This window comes from Rutidosis leptorrhynchoides, chromosome 3, assembly GCF_046630445.1.
Source record: "Rutidosis leptorrhynchoides isolate AG116_Rl617_1_P2 chromosome 3, CSIRO_AGI_Rlap_v1, whole genome shotgun sequence".
Classification (NCBI taxonomy): domain Eukaryota; kingdom Viridiplantae; phylum Streptophyta; class Magnoliopsida; order Asterales; family Asteraceae; genus Rutidosis; species Rutidosis leptorrhynchoides.
This window is the reverse complement of record NC_092335.1, coordinates 563466998-563475173: the sequence shown is the minus strand read 5'-3', so window position 1 is coordinate 563475173 and position 8176 is coordinate 563466998.

The following is an 8176-nucleotide window of genomic DNA, read 5'->3' as shown; positions in this document are numbered from 1 at the left end:
CGCTGTTGCATACTAAAATAAGGACAAGATTTGGAGTCCATGTTTGTATGATATTGTGTAAAAACTGCATTCAAGAAACTTTTTTTTTGATGTAACATATTTGTATTGTAAACCATTATGTAATAGTCTTGTGTAAACAGAATATTTTAGATTATCATTATTTGATAATCTACGTAAAGTTTTTTAAACCTTTATTTATGAAATAAAGGTTATGGTTTGTTTTAAAAATGAATGCAATCTTTGAAAAACGTCTCATATAGAGGTCAAAACCTCACAACGAAATCAATTAATATGGAACGTTTTTAATCAATAAGAACGGGACATTTCATCATCAATATGTTGATGAATAAAGCAACATGCCGTTGCTTGTTCTTTTTCAGAACAAGTGTTGTTTTCATTTATGGTTTCAAGAATGCCCATTGATTTAAGATGCATTTTTACTTTTATAACCCATGGCATGTAGTTGTTTCCCGTTGATTCTAAAGGAGTAAATTTAAGCTTTTCCAGATTCGACATTTTCTATTATCAAAAATTAAAACAAACAACATGATAAATTAGAGTCAATTGATATTCATAAGTATATAAACATTAAACATAAATTTAATATAACATAAATGATAAGTAAGCGACAGTGTCGACCATATGTAAGCAATCATAAATAAATGTTATATAACATAAATGATAATTAGGTGACAGTGTCGACCATATAAATGTTAGATAATAGAAATATAAATGTTAGTAACATAAATGATAATTAGGCGAGAATGTCTACCATATAAATGTTAGATAATAGAAATATAAATGTTAGTAACATAAATGATAATTAGGCGACAGTGTCGACCATATATTATTCAGGTGGTATAACCGACCATATATCATTTAGGTGGCAGAGCCAACCATAATTAGTATTAAGATTATCGTGCTGATAACGTGTTATAATTCAGTAGGCTTATAACTACCTTTAGTGGTTTGATTCTTGATGTTATAATTCAGTAGGCTTATAACTACCTTTAGTTGTTTGATTCTTGATTAAGAATGCTAATAATGAAGTGTAAGAACAAAGATGATAATAGAGAGAAAGAAAGAAACACTTTGTAAGTGTGAGAAAATGGTGCAAGTTTAATGCTTGCATTCATGGTTATTTATAGCAAAAATATCACAAGTTTATGTAATACAATAATATTACTTTTGTGTATCAATAATTGACTATCCATTTATATATATATTTATATATTATAATATTTTTTATATAATAAAAAGGGTAAATCATTTACTGATATATCCATTATGCCATCTATATTCATTCTGCCATCCATATCCAAGAAAAAAAAGTAAACAGGAGCTTTACAACAAATATGAAAAGGTTGTTGGCCTATTTATTTTAGGGTTCCATCATAAAGTTCGTCTCTTTATTCTTTTTATTCTGCCTTACCCATCTCATCTCCTAATTCTGTCCTACGGAGTAATACATTATTTCTAATTAGATACTCATCGCTCTTCGCCAATTACAAAAACTAAAAAAGTCCAACTTTACTTCACCATTTTCAATATTCCTAAAAACCCTTTTCTTTAATCCTCAAATTATCGAATAATCATTTTTCAAAATCAAAATTTGATAAGAATCCGAAAAGGGTCCGAATAAGTAAGATGACCCATTTAGAGTTCTTGAAAAAAATTCAAGAAAACGAAATCTTCCACTTACTTAGAGCTTAAAAACCTTCATAAAAAATAGGGTTTACGGCAATCGCGACGATTTTGTCTCCAATTTCTGCCATTTTGCGTTTGAATATGTTAGTTATTGTGATTGCAACAAATGTTTACTCTTGGTAGTGGGGAGGAACGCTAACCTACAGATTTGTCCTTATCAAAATGATTAGTTGTTTTAATCTTTTAGTGTAACGATCTCGAACAGGGCCTTGTGGTAAGTGATCATTTTGCCCCTTTATGTTATTATATGTGATTTTAATAATTATTTATTTACCGTTATTTGTTATTATATGTGATTTTAATAATTATTTATTTATCGTTATTTGATTATTCAGTTCAATGCGTTTTGTGACAAAGAGGCAGAACATACTTGTTTATTCGAATCGGGTCTTGTTAAGACCGCTTAATGAGGTATGTTGCGTAACATATAACTGGTAAATATATGTTCCTCACTATGAAGAAACCCATTTGGTTATATTCCTCTACTTTCATTCAAATACTATTTTTAGTAACCGTAAAATAAAACCTAGAAACCCGTTTGATCATGTAAATTGAAAGCTGATAATTTCGTGGATTAATGCACGTGATCTCAAAAATCCAACAAGGTAGTTAACTCTCAAATTAGATGATTATATTATGAGTTTTGTCAGTTTTTATAAAAAGATAGGGTTCATCCTTGAGTCATGATTCTAAGCGTTTACAATTCTTATTTGTTGTTTGATATAGCTTTTATATATGTTATATGGTGTTATTGAAACCTTGGATTTGGATTGATCAGAACAAGTAAACGTCAAATATTGGGTGGCCAAAACTCTAAAACATCAAGATGGTGTTGTTCTTCAGCTCCCAGTGAGCTTCTCACTCGCACGAGTGAGGCTGATTTCCACGCCAGTGACAGGTCACTCTTACGAGTGACCATGTGAGTGAGGTTCAGAGGTCACACTTACGAGTGACTGCTCACTCTTACGAGTGAGGTACACACTCGCACGTGTGAGGTGTCAACCCACAAGAGTGACATTTCAGTCATAAGAGCGAGATTTTCATCACGCGTGTGAAGCGTTAATTTCATGATTTGAGACTCGTACGCGCGTATAATGACTCATTTTGCATGTAAAAACATGTATAACATATTGTTTTAGATAAGTGTTGGTCTTGGTACCCATGTCGGGTCCCTCGCGAATATCAAATATCACGTGCGCGTTGGTTTTGGTGCAGTCTTGACCAGTGTGGCGTGTTTGAATGTTTTAAAGTATTTTAGTACTAGAACATAATATGGAAAAATGTACTAACTCGAGATATGAAATTCTCACGTGATAAAGAAAAAAAAAAGGCTCAGTAATATTAGAATTCCGAGTTCTTGTTGATTGCAGGTGAGTGGGACTATCATTTCGGATATCATAAAAGGTAGCAATTTATGCTACTGTTGTTTAGCACGCATGATTAGTTTGTCATAATTATATTATCTTTCTATATACTATGGTATATATGTATGATTATGTGCGCACTGTGACAGTCGACCTTGATTTGTTAAGCTAGATTAAGGGGCCAACCTTAATTTGTTAGGTTGGATTCAAATGTTACTGTTTGTGTTCTATTACTATGAATGACATATGTGTTGCGTCTAGATTATTATACTAGAGATTCCGTAATAAGAATTATCGGTAATGTCTAGTGTGATCAGCTAGTGGTTGTAGGTCAGGCCAGACCATCGTCTCCTTGTTGTGATTCTTATAATTGCTATGTATGTATGCAATTGTATTATAGCTTAATGAAGTATGTTATATTAGTTATGATGTTTCATTCACTTAGTGTTGTGCTAATCCACCATATTTCCTCCCCTGCAGTTTAGATGCTTGCATGCATGCTTATGAAGGGAGAAGCAATGTTTTGCTTGTGATATGACACACTCTCCGAATTCTGATGTCTGTATTAACAATGTTTGACATATGTTTTGTAAACGTAACACTAGTGGTGGTTATTAATAGTATAATGTTATATTATGTTTGAATATAATATGTTTAATAATAATTACTTCCTCTATGACTTTAAAATATTTACGGTGTTACAAGTTAGTATCTAAGCGTAGGTTTGGCAGTATGCGCACTTGGATGACATGTTCCTAAACCTGAACTTGAGTTGTGTCAAACATACAAGTAGGGAAGGGTTAAATGAATGTAGTGGTCATATACAAGTTAGTTGATAGGTACTAACTGATTATACACTAAGCTTTTGTGAAATGATGTAAAATAATGTGACAGAACAGGTATGACTGACAATAACCGAAATGTCATTGCCCCCTCGACCCACCAGAATGTTTCGAGCACCCGAAGAAGGTTACGAATCTGATAGTGACCAACATGAGTATACTTCACAGTTAGAAAGTCAGTTAAAAGAAGCTTGAGACGAAGTCAACGAACTAGAAAATGCTCCTCCTAATGTTACTCCAACTGTGAATGGTGAACCTCCACCTCCGGGTTTTCCAACACCTCAATTTACGTCAGTACCTGCTGGGAACACTTCCTAGACACATTTTCAATTTCCATCTCAAAATCAAATACCACAACAATATCAAGTACCACCATAATACAATTACCAATACCCAAATTAAATGATGTATCCATATCAAGTGCGTATGTTTCAATAGCCAATAGTTGAAACATAGAAGAAATGTACTTTTAAACAGTTTCTCGATTGCAAGCTTCCCGAGTACTCAGGAAGTTCAAACCATACAATCTCTCTAATTTGGTTAAGGGAAGTAGACTAAGCATTAGATGCATGCCAAAGTGAACATGAGTTACAGGTCACTTATGCCAGTCGATTTTTAAAGAATAAGGCGATGGTTTGGTGGGATTCTCTTACTGCCAACATACCGAAAGAGAAACTTAGTCAAGTTACATGGGACAGTTTTTCGTGAAGGTGTGTGAACAGTATTGCTCCTCGTACGAAGTCACGAGATTGAAAAGCGAGTTTATGGAGTTAAAGATGACAGAACAGATGACAATTGATGAAGTGATACAACATGACACTAATAAATTACGATTACAACAATGGCTCCCAGATGATATTATCGGAATATCAAACAATGATAAGAATGGCGATAACCTTACCTTAGGCGTTTGTAATGGCCAAAATGGTGAAGGGTTATGTTAAAAATGCTATGATTCGCAAAAGGGGGAATGTGTAGCAACTGAGATAAGCACCAAGTCAATCAAGTTTTAAATCCAAGAAATCGTCGGGGTACAGTCAGAAGGGAAAGCTTTTGAAAAGCAGTGCAGGATCTAGTCAGTAAGATTGGTGTGGTTAGTGCAGATCGTCGCATGATGGACCATGTTCGGTTCTTACGAAGAGGTCTATGAGATGTGGAACAGCGAGTCATGAGATCCAAGCGTTTACTTAAAGATAAAATGTTTGCTGGATTTTGTCAGAAGGTAGGGCACCGATTAGCTTATTATAATACAACATAGATAATGAGTTACACGCGGGGTCAGGTGCAAGAACAATGTCAGTCGGAGGATCTACTGCTTCCTCTATGAAAGAATCCTCCAGTGTCTGAAGCAAGAGCCTTCTAGATGTTGGTCGACGCAGCTACTGCAACTGACGATGTTATCACCAATATGTTTCCGATAAATTATGTGTCGGCTCGCGTATTATTTGACTATGGAGGAAATTGATATGACCAAAACGGACGGTTTATTTTGATGCGGTGTTGTTACACTGCATGCCATCTGTTCAGGGTACCAAAAGGAGGTGATGTAGTTCTAATAATTATATTTCGCCGGGGTTTCTAGCAATATTTCACCTACCTGTCTTTTCTTATAACGAGTAAGTGATAGATCTAACCTAAGTTCATATATTTTTTACGTTTGCCGATACATGGGATCAAAGTACGTCTAAAGTTAACCCAATAGCAAGTAGGGTGAAATGATCTTTAGTTTTTATAATATTTATAAAATAGTAGACAGATAAAGTAAACTGGTGGATGCAATATCTAGAGCTGAAGGTGAATCGTTGATAAAGTCTTACTTCCTGGAATGAACACTAAACATTAATCAATAGGGAATGAACCTAATTGACTTGTCACTAAAAATGTAGACTTTGAAGATTCTGGCCAAAACTAATATACCCACTCCCAACGTTAATCTTTATTGATTGAAACGACCTCTTGGATGAAATCCTAGGCTCATGAATAAATTGACATATTTAAGAAAGAAAGGTTTCGACTTTTCTTAACCCTAGTTAGTTTAACGGCTATCAGGATCTCGACTTAATAACTAGTTAAGCCTTAACATTAACAGATGTGCAATCTTAGATATTCTAAGGTACTTCTAATTATATTAGAGGTTTCTCCTTTGCGATCAACCCCTGATCATCTTACAACATCACTAGGATCTTGCTTGTGACACGAATCATGGCTTTGAGTAAGTCAGTGTTCACTGAAATCTATAGTACTCACTCTAATAGCAATACTCACTCTAATAACAATCTTAAATTGGGCAGCTCTTCTCTGATAGATAGGTGATTGATGAACCTCCGATCATCGTGTTCTTTCCTGCTGTCGCTAGCGGTAGGAATATCGGACGGTCGCACCACCCGACACTGCTTTTTAGACCGTGCGGCTTGTTTGGTTAAGGTCTTCAAGTTTGAAATTTATAAGTGCATGGATAGACCAAATCACAATATTATTACTAGCACCTTTTGTTAAAGGTTTGTAATGAATAAGTATGACTCGGGTTTCGTTATCGAACGTTTCAATCAGGATTACTTTTTATATTATTATAAGTTTATATTTTTGGTATTGGTTTTTTTTTTTTTTTTTTTTTTTTTTTTTTTTTTTTGTAATTATTAAAGATAGTAATTAAAATACTAAATTAAACTAATAGGGTGGTACTTTATATGATAAAAATGTGTTTATTAAATCTATAGTTGCATCCCGGATTACGATAATATTGTTTCATGAAATACTATCACTTTTATTCTATCTAATATATTCTTACCCGTTAATTTATTTTCAAGAAACCTAATTCAAGCATAAATAATTAATGTGTCACGTGATAAAAATATAGGGTTTATTATAAAAGAGAGTTTCCGTTATTATAAAATACATCAACCCAACAATCGCACTGGAATCTTAATTCTCTTATGGAAACTCCTGCGAGGGAGTAACAAGAAAGGTTAAAGTTACAAATAGGCTATATACTTTCTCAAATGTCTCAATGTCGCCCATATAGCCACTTGCATCTCACTGTCGGCTATATACTTTCAAAAAGTGTACCAATGTCAACATTTCGTTACCGGTTACGTGCTGAACCGTTAAAGTTAATTATTTAACATTTTTTTCATTTTATATAGTTACAAATAGGTCATATACTTTCAGTTTTGTTCCGATGTAGGGTATATACTTTTACTTTTTGTTCTATGTATCACCGACGTGTCATGACTACTTAGAAGCCACGTCATAAATTGTTTTTGTTGCAAGTAAAAACGTATAGTGGCTTATATTGGTACACTTTTTGAAAGTATATAGCCGACAATGAGATGCAAATGTGTATATGGACGACATCGGGACATTTGAGAAAGTATATAGCCTAATTGTAGCTTTAAACCTAACAAGAAAGATTAGACGTGTTGACAACACAGGTCAGAAATAGGATTATTATTCCTACCAAACTAAGTTGGTAATCGTTAATTTAAACAGTTGAGAATGACCTTCGGCTATGAATAAAGTGATAGATATTTGTCGTTTAAATTTAAAACACGTGTTAATGACTACTGTATTATAAAATCTTAGACTCCAAATATAAAATGATGGACTTTATAAGTTGACTTAAAACGACATCGGTTGCGTATCAATCCAGTTATAAAAGACCACAAATCCATAATGTTAAACTTTACCAATTGACTTAAAACGACATCGGCTGCGTATGAAGCCAGTTGTCGAACGAGTGCTGCTATGTTATTTAGTTACATAGATCATAAATACCACAGATTTCTACAACATGGTATTTATTGTAGTTTTTGAAAACACATTTATCTCGAGTCTTATACCCCGTGCCCAGCCTAATCTTTCAATTTTCGACACCGGCCATCACGATTTTAAAACGTAGAATACTTAAAACACTTTTGCAGAAATAAGCACAATACAAGTTGGATAAACTTTATATAATTTAACAAAAACTCATTTCATTTATAAAGCATTGAATCAAACACTTATAATGACTTAAACGACAACAATAGTAAAACTTCCTAAGCTTACATTATTAATAAACACAAGAAGTAGTTTAACTCATTATAATGAACTTAACGTTCGTTATAACATTTAGATATAATACAGAGAAAGACATAGTTGATATCTGAATTGATGAATTAAAATGCTTCTTGATAACGCTTTCCAATAAGTGCCTCCCTTTATTGCTAAAGTAATACACTACTAGAGGCACTAATACGACTTCTTTGCCTCTAGTTATTACAT